Below are 16416 nucleotides of genomic sequence, written 5' to 3' on the forward strand. Positions count from 1 at the left end.
GTAAATTCTACCAAACCTCAGAAAAAGAATTAAAGGTGATCCTTCTCAAACTCTTCCAAAAAACTGAAGAGGAGAAAACACTTTCAAACTTATTCTATGAAAACAGTATTACCATGATTATGTCTTATGAATAAACACACACACACACACAGGGGTGCTAGGAGTGAATTCAGGGTCTTGTGCATTCTAGGCAAGTACTCTACCACTGAGCATCATCCTCTATGAATACTGTTTGCAAAAAACCTTCCACAAAATACTACAATTAGAAGGATTATATACCATGACCAAATGAATTCATCCTGAAATGCAAAGATGGTCCAACATATGAAATTTGATCAATGTGATATACTGCATTCACAGAAAGAAGGAAAAAACCAATTATCATCTCAAATGATACATAAAAAAAGTATTTTATATAAATTCAAAATCTTTTCTCAATAAAAATGCTCAACACAATAGTAATAGAAGGAAACTACCTCAAAAGAATAAAGCCAGATGGTAAACACTCACAGGTAATATACTCATTGATAAATGTCTAGAAGCTTTTTCTCCAAGAGCAGGAAAAAGACGAGAATTATCACTTCAACCATTTCTTTCCATAAAACTGGAACACAGAGCAATTAGGCAAGAAAAAGAAATAAAAAGCATCCAACTGGAGAGAAGAAAACTTATTGCTCTTCTCAGATCACATGACCTCATATGTAGAACACTCCAAAGGTTACACACCCACACCCACCCATTAGAGGAAATGAATTCAGAGATATTGCAAGATACAAAACACAAAAATCAGTGGCATTTCTACACACTATTAGTGAACAATAAGAAAAGCAATGTAAGATAACTGTTTTATTGGCTTTTTCCCTGCCTTGACCAAAAGGCCTGATAAGAACAATCAGAAGAGGAAAAGTTTATTTGGGGGCTCACGGTTTCACAGGTCTCGGTCCCTAAATAGCTGACTCTATTCTCTTGGGTCTGAAGTGAGCCAGAACATCATGGGAGAAGAGTGTGGCAGAAGAAAGCAGCTCAGGATGTCACAACAGGAAGCAGAGTCAGAGCTCTGCTCAACAAGGACAAAACATAAACCTCAAAGGTAGGGCCCCAGGGACTCACCTGCTCCAGCCACACCCTACCTGCCTACACTTATCACAAGTTAATCCCTATCAGGAGATCAGTGCAATGACCAGGTTAAACCTCTATATAACCTAATCACCTCATCTCTAAACTTTCTTGCATTGGCTCACACATGAGCTTCTGAGGGACACCTAATATCTAAACAATAACAATAACAAATTCAATTGTATCAGCATCAAAAACCATGAGATACTTAACAAGGCAATCATGGGGAAGACCTGTGGAGTTTTCCCTAGCGTCGGAAAACAAGTCTGCCACTGAACTTCAAGACACCAAAAGAACAGCATAGTATTAAAGAATGGGCTGAATGACCTCTGCCAGCCATTGATGCCAAGTCTCCACAAAACGGCTATATTCACAAGCCAAGGTGGTGTTAAGAATGGGAACTCCCAGCGTTAGACACAGACAGGTTGAATCTGTTCAAAAAACTATACTACATACTTTCAGCAGTTATTCTAGATTCATATAATTCTTGATTGGCAAGGACCTTAAAAAGTTATGGTATATGTGAAACTCATTTCATGGACAAGAAAATGAGGTCCCCCGGAAGAACCCTCTGGTGTGCCCCAGGTCATATAAGCAGATAACAAAACTAGGGCCCGGCACTCAAGGTTCCCTGTGTTTCTCAAGCTTCCCTAGGAAGACTCCTGAACTCACATTTGGGAGCACCACCATAGCCTCCTGTAGGAAAAGTCCACACATCACACCTTCTTGATGATGCTTCACCATATCAGTGCCTGCCTGATAAGGTTAAACCCGCTCACCACTGTCCTGGGAAAGAAAATCCCCAGTATTATACAGGAAGCTTTTGTGCTAAAACTTTTTTAGACAGCTGTGGCTGTTGCTGTCCCATCTGTATGGAAAGGGGTTAGGGTCTGCCCTGCAAGAGGTGGCCTTCCCACTGTCAATTGTCCAAGGAAGAGGCAGATCCTGAAATTTAAAAATGGGAACTTGCAGAAAGAACTTGGCAGAAGGAAGAAAGATCACCCCCCTTTCCAGGGCCTTAACATCTCTTTGACGTCTGAATTCTACATCTTTATTTGTTGACAGTCATATCTGGCAAAGAGGGTGAGTTGGATAGTCTACCCAAACCATCCAACTGGTCTGGGATTGAACCCAGGGGCACCTAACCACCAAACTACATTCCCAGCTCTTGTTTTATATTTTATGAGACAGGGTCCAGCTGAGTTGCTTAGACTTGCTAAATTGCTGAGGCTGGGTTTGAACTGGCAATCCTCCTGCCTCAGCCTCCTGAGTCTCTGGGATTATAGGCGTATGCCAACACTCCTGGCTTCTAATAGTCAATATTATGGGGCTCTCAGAGTTTTGTTGAAAGCCATGAACTCAACTTCTATGTTCAGTAGGGAATTAAAGACATATTTCCAAAAGACAGGTGGAATGGAAAAAGGGAACAAACACTAAGTCCCCGAAGAGCTCTCACTGTACTGGTAACAATGATTATTAGCAAGGACCCCAAAGGAAAGGAGCTTTGGGACAGGAGTCAAAGCTAAAGGGCTAGTCTCATATAAAGATGATTCCTCTTCCTGGTCATCTCAGAGGAAGGAGCATTCAATTTAACCAGACCCAAAGCATTTCTTTCCATCCAGAGTATCTGCTCTTAATTCCCAGGCATGGGAGAACATACCCTTTATATCCTACACTTATGTTCACACAGATTCAGGAATAAATGAATATTAATAAACTAAGCAGCAGACATCCTTGTGTCCATTGTATGGGCTAAAAAACCGAGGCTCAGAGAAAGCACTCACTCATGGATAGCCAGTGGCAGAGCCAGAAGTTATCGTCAAGGTGAGAGGAATTTTAGGAGTATTTAGAAACAGTCCCTCTACACTGGAAATACACCCTCCTTTGAAAGATAACACTGAAGGAAACCAGTAATATGGGACCTCAAGGTAAATGCTTCACTATCTCATAAAATGTGAACGTGTAAAAGAATGATCAGAAATGTGTTTTTACCCCTGCATGCAAGTCTCATCTGCAATCACTGTTGGGCATTCCTTCAACAACGGAAGCTTTTACATTTATTTGTATGAGAAAACACCAGTTTTTCTTGTCAAATGCAGTTTTATGAACTATAAAGGAAACTTAACCCCATTTACTATGAGAAAACTCCAACATACATGGTATTAATGCCCTTGTAGTCTCCAGGTGAATATCTCATTTGACTAAAACATGTCACTATTTTCACCAAAAGATAGAAAATTATCAGAAGATTTAAGGGAAAAATCTGAACTGAATAGTTTTCCCTCTGGTCATTTCTTGAAAGCTAATAAAATCTTTGTTCTAAGAGATTATTTCTTTTACTTTACACAGAGAACATAAACCAAAAGGCATCTGATGTAAATTACCAGTGCTATGGAAACCCTGAAACTCTACATCAAAACTAATGATAAGATTTTCTCCAAGAAGGTGCAATTCCCCAAATGCCTCCGATCATCTGATAACCTCTAAGTGCCCTTCTCACGTGACTACACCAGCAACCACCTGTAATTAAAGTTCATTTTGTTGAAAGCAATGGCTTTTCTCTGCATCTCTTTTCAGCTACTGCTCATCTTTTCTGCTACTTATGGTAAGACATCAGATGTCTGATGTCATTTTACTGATCCACATTAACTCATCAAAGCAGCTTGAATGCCATCAAGATCTGTTTTAAAGATAGAGAATGCTATGAAATTCCTTTGTTAGTAGGATAGCCATTTATCTCCTAAACCAGGACACTTTTGACACTTGAGAGGGGCATTATCAAAAGTGATACCAGAACAGCAGGCGGAGCTAGGATTGTCACAGAAAACCAGCATCTATGTCACTTGATTTGCTAAGAAACCAAAAACTACCCTTCCAGATCTCAAAAAAATGAAATAAAGATAATGGTGGGGAAGGGGCACAGAGGCTTCTCTGTGAATAGAAATCGGAAGACTGAATCAGAAGGTCAAAGGAAGGCTTCAGGCTCTCCTGAAGCATCAATATCCAACTACACTTTCGGGTCACCTGAACCCTGTTCCTCCTCCCCTAAAAACTGCATATAAGCAAATGAGGACCGCTGCATGCCATGCATCGTGGCTTAATCGTTGTTTTATTTTATCGCCATCCTCACACTCTTCCTTGATGCTACCTGAACATATCCCGACCCATGAGTTTCTTTCCCCATGTTTCTTTATTTCCCACCACTGAGCCAATAAACCAGAGTTAGTGGTACTTGCAATGAACCAGGTACAATACTGTTACTTCTTACATAAAAGGGGGAATCCATAGCTGAATTAGACACATTCCTTGCCAGATAACTGCCCAAAATTTCTCTATGCTAGATTTGGTTTAAAACTCAATAGAGTTTTGCTCCCACCTCCACTTCTGCATGCCCTAAGCAGGTTCATGCAAGATGGACAACAGCCAAGTATTCTAATGAGGCCACTTCTCTCTTCATTTGTATCAATTGATGTAAAAGGATGAAGAAATTAAGCAACATTTGTTAAAACTGTCAAAATTTTCTACATATTAAACTGTACATAAGTTCTCCCAACCAAGACCTTGGGACATTTGGGGGAGCAACCCATCATATGCTCTTTCTCGCACCCCTAGTTCCACCTTGAGGCTGGTGAGGAATGATGTCATCCCCCACTGAATCATCAGCACCTTGCAGAGCATCTAGCACAAACAAACACTCAATAAATATCTACTGATTAAATGAAATAAATAAGGGCTCAAGGTCAACTACTTTTGTCTTGATCCCAATTCCTCAACATCTTTGCTCCATTGATTATCTCCTCGTAAAAGGCAGCCCCATTGTAGTAAAAGATTTTAGGTCAGCCAAAACCCCGGATCAAATCCCCAGTCAATATGACCTTAAGCAGGTTTTCTAATCACTCTCTCTGCTTCAGTTTTCTTACTTATAAAATAAGATACTGTTCATAAGGTTTTGTTGAAACAACTCCCATAAAAGGCCAGACAGGGACCCACTAAACATTTGTTGAATGACATAAATGACCATTCTGTTCTGTAGTTGCAGATCAAAACATAACTATCAAAATCTAATTTGCCAAAGTTGATCCTCACGTAAGCAACAGACAGGCATCAAGGGTTGGAATGCACTACTGCAGTCTGTCTGCTGTTAAACATCAAAGGAAGAGCTTAACATCCGCCTTAAATGCAAGAAAACAACAATTAGTTCACAAGTAAAAGAGAAAGGTGCACAATCCAATCTGACCTCCTTCTTTAAACCAAAGTATTAAGGGATTATAGCTGACAGCAGAATGAAGATTTTCTGCAAGGATCACACACAGTGAGGGAAGGCAAGCTAGAAATGGTTTTTAAACTCAGCATTTATTGACAACTTCTGCTTTTCACAGCCAAGAATGTACAGGCCAAGTTTGCCTTTAAAGTGCAAAACTAAACCACCACAGACTACAAGAATAATATTTATCTCCACAGTGTTTTCATCTAACCGTACTTACTCTTCCAACAATTCAAACTGGAGAATCTGGAAAGAGAGAAATATCACAGGTCTCTGTGCAACCTCAAATTTATGGAAAAAATAAACTTGTTTTTGCTGTGCAGGGATATCCTAAGAGACCCACTCTGCTCCTATTTCTCTTCTAAGAAGCCCCTGTGTTCTATTTCCATAATACCTGAACTCTCTGTCTTCTGAGGCTTCAAGAGCTATCCAGAGGCCCTTCCCTTCCTCTCTTCCAGTAAAAGCAGCCTAGACAAGCAATGAGACTCCCTGGGGTTTGGTTTCCTTTCTCAGCCCCCTGCTGCTCCCCTGGAAAATGAAAGAAACCTAGAGTTTTCCAAAGCCCAGAGGCAATGTTGATCTCCAATAATCTTTCCCATTCTCTTAAAACCCATCACTTTCTACTCTACTGGGATACAGAGCTTGAAAAGAAGCCTAAACTATCCCTCCTGGTTCAAGAGTAGATGCAGCAGTTACAAGAGAACGTGAACTCTGGTTTAAATGCAGCCAAGGTTGTCCTGGGATAAGCATGGTCAAAATACAGCAGCATTAAATTCTGCCCTACAAACTGGCAACTTTGACGTCTGAAAAAGGTTAACTGAGCAAAAGGGGCGCCCATCTGTACTAGGATTACTCTGCCTAAATTCCCAATGAACCAGGTATACAAAACTATTATTATAACTTATTTGATTGTACCATGTAAACTAAAAAACTATTCTATTAGAAGAAACTATGACTACATTGTGTATACACAGGTTTCAAAATCATCGCTCTGGGCTGGGGGTGTAGCTCACTGGAAGAGCTCTTGGAGACAGGCTCTCACTAAGTTGCCAGACTGGCCTCTTCCTGCTTCACAAATGCCTTGTTCATCTTTGAATGAGTTCCTAAAATGGTACCTGAAACATAGTGGTTGTCCAACAAACGCTAGCTTAGTAAATGAACTAAAAAATTGAGAATACGTAAGGTCTGTAGAATATTCTGCATCTCCAATGAATCTGGACTGCAATTTGCTTCATAAATAATATCTAATGTCTGTCAAATGTTCCTTCTGTACCCAAAATTTCATTTGAGTGATTATGCATTTCTTTGGAGAGAAAATAACGTGGGTAAGACTCCTCTTAGGTATAGGAATATTAACTAATACAGATAGGGAGAAGGAGATTGTCACCTGCATTCCTGAAATATACCAAAGGGACCACAGAAGACACAAGCTTTATATATAGAACCTATCAGCCAGTGACACATACTTAGGCCCATAAACCTCCAGTTTAGAATCTGTCTGGTTATAGTAAACACTGAAGAGACGGACCATATTCAGTTCTTTATTAGATGAAAAACCTACACCGCATATTTCACATATTTATAACTCCTTTCTGAAAATTAGGATAGCCTCAAAATAAACAAAAGGCTAAGATTCAATTACTTTCCTTCCACTAAAAGTGATGTTGTAGCTAAATGTTTATTAACATGGATAATCATTATTTATTGTTAAGTGGAAAAGATGGGTTACCAATTTGTAGCACTACTACTGAACAATTTGTACTTAAAAACAAGCAAAGGTATGTATTGAATAGAATAACAGTTTTGTTTTGTTTTTTTTTTTTTACTTCTTAAAGAAAATCCATGGCAAATAATTATAGACTCAAGTTTCCAAAAATCTACCTTCAGTAATTAAGTAAAATACTCAAAATTTCAAAGTATTCAAAGGAATACTTTGAAAATGCATATGCGATTAAGGAAAAGGGAGTTATAAGGAAGTGCGGGTATTGTTTGGGTCCTACATTTTCTCTAAAGTTGTGTGTTTGCTTTGCCAAAAGGAAACCACTGATACCATTCAGTGTTCTGTATAGGTTTTAAAGCACTGTCAGAAATATTCTCTCGTGACTTTAATAAATCTCTAAAAGGACTACCCCCTTCCCCTCCCAGTCCCTTCATGTTAACTTCCACGTAACAAGTTATTCAGAACTAGATTTGTGTGCAGGATGCTTTTGTGCTTTAACCTTCTGCTTTGTCTTGTTTTTATTTTTAACTGAAGGGTGAACGGTGAACATCCTTCCATGCACATAAGCATTCATGCACAATATCGACTTCGGTAAGCAGGGGCCTTTCTGCCACCGTCCCTCGGGTTATGCAGGGATGTCTTTAGCCAATCACTGTGAACAGATGCCCCACAGATGCCCCACCTCGAGAAAATGGAAACCTAACATTTATAACATGCCACCAAGTGTCCCAAAAGGGAATATTTTGATATAATGGGAGAAAATTGTTTCCCTAGGGGCCATATTAAATTTTTAAAGAAGTACTGAATTATTTGAAAGGCAGTTTGAGGAACTTGTTTCTTAGGACAAGGCATATTTCCTATCTAAACACACTGCAACTACCAGGTCCTGAAGATCAGCGAGCGCGTCGTTTGCCTTTTTCATTCTACCTCTGGGGATGAATCAGTGCCTCCCAACATAAGCCTCTTTCAAACATCCTTCCAAGATGGAATAATAAGTACCAACAAAGAATTCCCTTTACTGCAATATTAGTATGTGATTATAAGACAACAAAATGCAACCAAATTCCTATAATTTTAAGAATTCCACTGACGGATGTGTAACCGATGTGATTCTGAAATCTTTGTATTGTTTTGAATAACCAATAAAAAAATAAAATAAAATAAAATAAAATAAAATAAAAAAGAATTCCACTGACAATCTTTCACTATTACAAAATTTTACTAAAATAAAATTTTTTCTCTGTAATTATATTTTAGCAGTATTGACAGACCTTAGAAATTATATTCATGTCTATGTATGTGCATATATTTATATATGTATAAACATACACACACACATATACATACACAAATGCATATATTTTTTCACTACAAATATTTCGATAACCTTCAAATCAGTTTATATTATTTTTATAAAATACACAATTTAATTATAATTAGATTTGTAGTGAATGCAGTCTAATAAAACCTACAAAATTTGATTTTACTATTTAATGTGACTATAAAATTTTTTTAAGTTCTTTTCTGTTTTGCTTTGTCTTAAACTTTTTTTATATATTTATTTTTTTACTTATAGGTGGACACATATCTTTATTTTATTTATTTATTTTTATGTGGTGCTGAGGATTGAAACCAGGGCCTCGTGTGTGCTAGGTGAGCACTTTACCTCTGAGTCACAATCCCAGCCCCTTAAACATGTTTTTTAAGTAGCTCATTTACATTGTCAGAAATGGAGATGACTCAAAAGGCAAGTTTAGAAATCTAGTAATTTAATGGGAAAACAGCTTCTATCATCAATAATATTGTTTCTGGAACATTCCAGGAAGGAGATGGGTATGTTTGTGTGCATCTTTTGTTTTCCATATATTCTTACAGTCATTGGATCCTTAATACCTTGAAACTGTACTTACAAAAAAGTAAAATGACCTGATTATCTTTAAGTCTCATTTTACCTTTTCCAAAGATCAGGGAATAAAACTGAACTTTCTGGTCCAAAGTAATTTTTTTTCAAAAGGACAGCTAAAGCTCTAGGGGTAGAGCTCAGGGGTGAAGCATTGGCTAGTACTTGCAAAGTCAGACCACCAGCACTGCAGAGGGAGGAAAGAAGGAAAGGAAACAGAGACAGGGAGGGAGGGAGGAAGAAAGGAGGAGGACAGCAAAAACACTCACACAGGTATCTCAATGACAAGGTCTTAAGAGTCCCTCAAAAGTTATAAAATACTAAAACTGAGAGGTACATCAGTTCTTTCAAGACCAAGGTGCACAAGGGATTTATGAGACAAGCTAGCCATGTCTTGTTCTCCTGTCTAGACAAGGAAAGAAATAAGTAGGTTTCATTTTTACCCTAAAAACCCAAAACCAAAGAGCCTACTCAAAATGCCTCCAAGTCTAACACACCTGTAGCTCCAAAAACTGGACTCACTTTTGTTTCATGCTATATTACACTGTCAGTTTAACTCATCAACTATAAACCTTACAAAGGTTTGATTGCAACCTTGAGGACTCAGTCTATGAACCCAAAAGATGGAACAATACAGAAAGCACCCTAATCTCTTCAAAGTTTTTATAAAGACGTCTCCTAAGTCCCTTGCACATTTCAAATCCATAAAAGCATATAAAATTTACTAAGCTGGGCATAAAATAAAGTAGAAAAGCCATAGCCTCATTGGTAACTTTCTGAAAGAAGCGTAACAGAATTTTTAACTACGAATTAAGAATTACTCACTTTTCCCAGATCTTTGGTTCAGAGCTCAGAAGGCAAGCTCCCTTCTCCCCACAAAGTCTGTTAATTAATAGCAATCACCCAAGGCGGTCAGGCAGCCCAAATACATCTATAAATTGTGGAGAGACAAAAATTTGAAATTCAAAGTCAGATTAGAAATTAAAAATCAAAATACCCCATTGCTATTCAGACTATCTATAATTAAAATAAAGATCCCGTCGGAACACCTCAATGATGAGATGCACAGGCTATCTTTCCTTCATAATAGATTAACAAGGTTTTCTAAATCTAGGTGGCATTTTGATCTGTCATCTTATTAAAGTTCCTAAAGCAGAACTCGGAAGGCTTCTTGGCAACTGCTCATGTTGAAAATGTCTTTCTCAGGGAGTCATAAAAAGGAACAGAGGGAGGATCTGGACTTCTAATTATACTGTCACTCGGGAGGGGGGGAGGGAGGGGAGTTCTGAAATCACACTTGCCAGTCCCTGCCCACCAAGATGAGCTCATTTCATGAACACAGAAGTGGTTGTGAATTGAAGTGGACAATGACAACAAAGAAAATTATCAACTTCTAAACACTCTTCAGATGTATGAATTTAAGCATAATTCATCTTTGCAGCGGGAATTAGAGGAGATTTTTTTTTCCTAAGAAAATGGAAAACCTAAAATTTCTGTATGATTAATAACCTCACTTAAACCATACAATATTTCTACAACAATCCTGCAAATAAATACGTAGGTAACTCATTAATAAGATAAACTAGTTTGAGTAGGTAACTCATTAATAAGATAAACTACTTTAAAGAGAGAGAGAGAGAGAGAGAGAGAGAGAAAGAGAGAGAGAATTTTTCTTAATATTTATTTTTTAGTTCTTGGCGTGGTGCTGAGGATCGAACCCGGGCCGCACGCATTCCAGGCAAGCACGCTACCACTTGAGCCACATCCCCAGCCCCGAGATAAACTACTTTGAGAAGGCTAAAACAGATGCCACAGGTAACCTATAACCTAAAGTGTGCAGGTCCCTTGGGCTCTCTCATTCTGGGCCTTACATTAGATGAATTCCAAGAAGCATAATAAGCTCAATTACAAGCCTGGAGACATTAAGAAATCAGTGTATTAGAAAGAGGTAGGAGTACTGTTACAGCAAGCAATCATAATTATAAAGCAGATAGACCCACCAATACCAATAAGCATAATTTTTTTATCAGTGTCATTCATTGTTACTGTCAGCATTTACACAGTGCTGACTCTCATGTTGTTCTCTAAGTGTTTTAGTGTGTTAACTCTATTTAGGATAGGAAAGGAAATTTTGTATATCAGTTCTTCCCTGGAGCTCAGTGTATCTATCTGTACACAGCACTCTCAGTTTTGCTATAGCACGTGCGTGTGTGCTAAAAGTACAATCTAAACATAATTCGTATGTCAATGTTTATGCATGATTTCATTGCAAGAAACACTAATTGGGAAGGCTATACCTAGATGAACCCAGTTGCATGAGGATACACCCAATGCCTCAAACATCTACCAGTGAACTCAGTTTCTCACATGGCATGAGCCACACCCATGCATACCTGATATCTCAACTCTCCATCCTATTTCAGGTCACCTATTCTACCCACACTTCATAGTAATTCACAAGTTGCAACCCTTCAAGGTGCCAAGTTCATAAGCAAATGTCAGGATTTTTCCAAGGTAATGTACCAAATTTATTGTGTTATACATTCCTTACCCATTTGATTAAATTTTGCTACTATATATATATATATGACAGAATGCATTACAATTCATATTACACATATAGAGCACATTTTTTCATATCTCTGGTTGTACATAAAGCATGTTCACACCAATCCGTGTCTTCATACATGTACTTTGGATAATGATGTTCATCATATTCCACAATCATTTCTAACCCCCTGCCCCCTCTCTTCCCCTCCCACCCCTCTGCCCTATCTAGAGTTTGACTATTCCTCCCATGTTCCCCCTCCCTATCCCACTATGAGTCAGCCTCCTTATATCAGAGAAAACATTCGGCATTTGGTTTTTTGGGATTGGCTAAGTTCACTTAGTATTATCTTCTCCAACACCACCCATTTACCTGCAAATGCCATGATTTTATTCTCTTTTACTGCTGAGTAATATTCCATTGTGTATATAGGACACATTTTTTTTTTATCCATTCATTTACTGAAGGGCATCTAGGTTGCTTCCACAGTTTAGCTATTGTGAATTGTTTTGATGTGGCTGTGTCCCTATAGTGTGCTGTTTTTGTGGGGTATAACCAAAGAGTGGGATAGCTGGGTCAAATGGTGGTTCCATTCCTAGTTTTCCAAGGAATCTCCATACTGCTTTCCATATTGGCTGTACTGATTTGCAGTCCCAGTCCAGCAATGTATGAGTGTACCTTTTCCCCCACATCCTTGCGAATACTTATTGTTGTTTATATGCATAATAGTTGCCATTCTGACTGGAGTGAGATGAAATCTTAGAGTAGTTTTGATTTGCATTTCTCTAATTGCTGGAGATGATGAACATTTTTTCATATACTTGTTGATTGATTGTATATCGTTTTCTGAAAAGAGTCTGTTCAGGTTCTTGGCCCATTTATTTATTGAGTTATTTGTTTTTTGGTGTTTAGCTTTTCGTGTTCTTTATATACCTTAGAGATTAGTGCTCTATCTGATGTGTGAGGTGTAAAAATTTGCTCCCAAGATGTAGGCTCTGTATTCACCTCACAGATTGTTTCTTTTGCTGAGAAGAAACTTTTTAGTTTGAATCCATCCCATTTACTGATTTCTTGATTTTAATCCTTGCACTATAGGAATCTTATTAAGGAAGTTGGGGTCTTCCTCATAGAAATAGAAAAAGCAATCATGAAATTCATCTGGAAAAATAAGAGACCCAGAATAGCTAAAGCAATCCTTAGCAAGAAGAGTGAAGCAGGTGGCATCACTATACCATATCTTAAACTATACTACAGAGCAATAGTAACAAAAACAGCATGGTACTGGCACCAAAACAGACTGGTAGACCAATGGTACAGAATACAGGACACAGAGACTAAGCCATAAAATTTTAATTATCTTATATTAGACAAAGGTACCAAAAACATTCATTGGAGAAAAGATAGCCTCTTCAACAAATGGTGCTGGGAAAATTGGAAATCCATATGCAACAAAGTAAAATTTTCACCATGCACAAAACTCAACTCAAAGTGGATCAAGGATGTAGTAATTAAACCAGAGACCTTGTGTCTAACAGAAGAAAAAGTAGGCCCTAATCTTCATCATGTCGGATTTGCTACAATTTTTAATTCAGTTATCATCTCTTTTTTAAGTATCACTGATAGTTTTTGAAAGAATCACTGATAGTTTTTGAGTGTTGTATTGCCAACTCCATTTTTCAAGTAAGAGCTGTGAGTTTTACTCTGTGATTTTATGTAGTATGATGGTTTTTAGAACTATATGGTATTTTAGCAGAGCTGACTAGACAATAACTAGTGTTTACACAGATGCTTGTGATTAAATTAAATTGTGATTTTCATATTTTGTCTTTACATTTGAGAGTAGCACTATAATGCAATATAATTTTAGAAATAATTTAATTCATAACGCTTATAATTACGAAGAATAAACAGTTATGGGTCAATTTCAATTGTGTGAAAAAATTTAAAGAAATTATCCAATGATGTTTAAATGAGGTTATCCATACTGCTAAAAAGAAAAAAAAAAGGAATGGATTTATTTTTCATTCCTTCTTTCAATAAAAAATCTGAATTTTCTTTTAAAGTTTTTAAGATATGCATAAAGATATATACAAAGGAAGTTTCTATTAAAAGTAATAACATCTTAAACAATCTAAAAACTTAAATGTCCAATGATGGGTAAAGTTTTTTAAATGTGTACAATACTTAATAAAATGGGAAACTTTTTTTAAGCAGTATACAGTGAAGAAGCGGATGATAAAGCAATTACTATCATCCCAATTCTGTATAAAAGTATGTATCTACATAAAAGATGAGAAGGAAAAAAATGCCAACATTTGAAAAGGTGCTAATTGTAGACAACAGAATTAGAACAGAATAATTTTTACTTTTTTCATATTTTGCACTTGGTAGGAAAATCCTCCTTTTATTCCCATTTTAATTTCATATGTGAATCCACAAGGTATTAATAGGTCTGGTTACGTGGCCAAAACATTGAAATTTTTTTGTATTTCACACTTCAAGAATGAATACAGTCCCAAGAAGATGTTTAAAGTATATAAACCCATTACAGAGGCCAAAATAAAATTTGCTTTTACTGGCTAAAACAGTCACAAATTTCGTAAAACCCAGATGAAAGATTTTTAATTATATACTTGCATCCAACCTGTCTTACTGAAAGAAATTTCATCCTGAATAAAGAAATTGTGTTCTGGATAAGTTCCGTTCAAATAAGATCAAGATTAGCCAAATACAAAGAGGAATGGACTTGTGTGGGCAAGGAGATGAACTTCTAACTTAGGGAGGTTTAAGAAAGTCGGAAAAGAGAAATCCGTCTTTGTAGCCTCCAAAGAAACTTGGTCATGTACAGATTTTCCCAACAACAACAAAGCTTGACTTTGAAAAGAAGAATCCATTTGCCAACAACAGTGAACCTTCCATCCTGAGGATGCTTGGTTTAATCCCACACACTGGCACCACCTGAGTGTGGGAGGTACACAGGGACCCAGGGGCGGTCTGGGACAATCCAACCGGTGCACACCTGAGTTCGATCACCTGTGCTTGGTGAGCTGAGCATCTAAATGACACATCCCTCCCTCATTTTCAGGGTTGCCTTCTTGGCACACCTGTCCACCCAGGAACTATTTGATATAGGATAGTAATTTTAATATGTATCCCCATTCTCAAGAACGTGCTGGGATTAAAAGTTAACGGTCAGGTATTTTTTGGTTTGTTTTTATTTGTTGTTGTGGTGATCGGATTTGAACTCAGAGCCTTGTGCATGCAAGACAAGCACTCTACCAATTGAGCTATATCCCCAGGCCAATGGTCATGTTTTTGTGTATGTGGGGGTGGGCTGTACTGTAAATTTCCAATGCACCTTTAACATCTGAATAATCATGTTCTTGCTATACAAAGGATAGAGTAAGTAGACTTCAGTGTTCTGTCTAAACTTCCAAAAATGGTGGTACAGATGAAAAATGAAACTTTTATGTTTCAAACTGCTTTTATATGACATTTTATATTTTATATTTGATAGCTTCCCTATCAAGTTACTGGCTTTGTGTTTTGTTTGAAGAACAGAAAAGGCAAAATGAACATTTTGATTATACTATTACATACAAAAAGAGATCATAGAGGAGATACTGAGTTCCAGAAAACTCAGTCCAAGGTCAGTATTCACCTGAGACACTCTACCATTATATCAAATGCATGCTGATTATTTTGGAAAATAACTTCGAAATTCATGGCTTTTGTGTCTCACAAGTTGCTGCCTAAAGTCTACACATTAGCACCTTTAATAATTAGCAACCAGATATTACTATCAGGAAGCAAATTCAGATACTACACCCAACTGTGAGTATTCAAAATGAAAACTGTGCATTTTAATTGTTTTTAAAAAAGGAGATGCTAAAATATATATCCATCTATATATACATTTTACACAGATTCTGGAAATACAGAGTACTTGGGAACTCTTGGTATGGAAAATATATTGCTTTAAGAATTAGCATATGCACAGGTCAGGGAAAAACATTTTATCATTATTGGACATAAAAAAGGACTACCAATTTTTAGAGTTTATCTGGAAATCAAGCAGAAGTATTTCCTGGGACTCTCAGGTCACTCCCTGGGCAGAATGCCAATGTAATCTAAATTGGTTTTTGGCACTCTCTCATTTCCTCTTTTGCATTCCTCTGCCACCTCTGATCTAAAGCCCCAGACCTCTACTTTGGATGGTCTGTTCCTTTCAGTGGTCTTTTCCTTCCAACACTGACACTCCCAATCCACCAGGGGAATAATCTTAGCAGAAGGGAATAAGAAGAACCTAAACAAATTATTGATGATCTACAACTTGTTCAGCATCAAATGTATTTTTAGAAAAAAATTGTGACCCAAATCCTTGTTTCTAAAGACCTTAGCTCACTAGAGAAACAGCTGAATGCAGGTCTGGGTTAAGGAAAGCATAAAATAAGTCTAGAACATCCTAGCATGCCACAGAGTGAAGAAGTGCTCCAATACTAACGTAGACGTGATAAAGGACATGGGAGCTGCCTTGAAAGTGCTGCCACCAGCCAGATGTGGGGCAATCTGAACAACCAAAAGGAATAGTATCAAATAAAAACGGAAACCATGAATCCACAGGTATTTATGAGAAAGGGGAGCGGGGAAAGCTCTTCTTTATAAAGAATGTCGGCTAATAAACATCATAGGAAAAAAAGAAGAAAATCCCACTTTGCAACCACCAAAATTCAGTCGAGGGTAAAACCACTAGAGAAAGGAGGGCTATAGAACTGGTACAGCCTCAAGGCATTACCCCCCAGATTACTGATCATTTGCCTCTGAGAGAAGGTATCCTTACAATGCAGAACTCTGGAAGGCCACCTCAT

The 16416-nt window shown here is 37.6% G+C and overlaps 1 protein-coding gene across 10 annotated transcripts in view; it reads right to left on the minus strand.

Moving 5' to 3' along the window:
* Positions 1 to 16416, minus strand: part of Apbb2 (amyloid beta precursor protein binding family B member 2) — a 331462-nt gene that overhangs the window by 221339 nt on the left and 93707 nt on the right. For 6 of the 10 annotated variants that reach the window (XM_077110214.1, XM_076865345.2, XM_077110219.1 and 3 more), the window contains one exon: positions 9826 to 9931. The exons of the other annotated variants lie outside the window; for them this stretch is intronic. The gene's annotated coding sequence lies outside the window, so the exon portion shown is untranslated. The remainder of the gene's footprint in view (positions 1 to 9825; positions 9932 to 16416) is intronic. 10 annotated transcript variants of the gene reach the window in all.

The sequence above is a fragment of the Callospermophilus lateralis genome, chromosome 8, assembly GCF_048772815.1.
Source record: "Callospermophilus lateralis isolate mCalLat2 chromosome 8, mCalLat2.hap1, whole genome shotgun sequence".
Taxonomy (NCBI): domain Eukaryota; kingdom Metazoa; phylum Chordata; class Mammalia; order Rodentia; family Sciuridae; genus Callospermophilus; species Callospermophilus lateralis.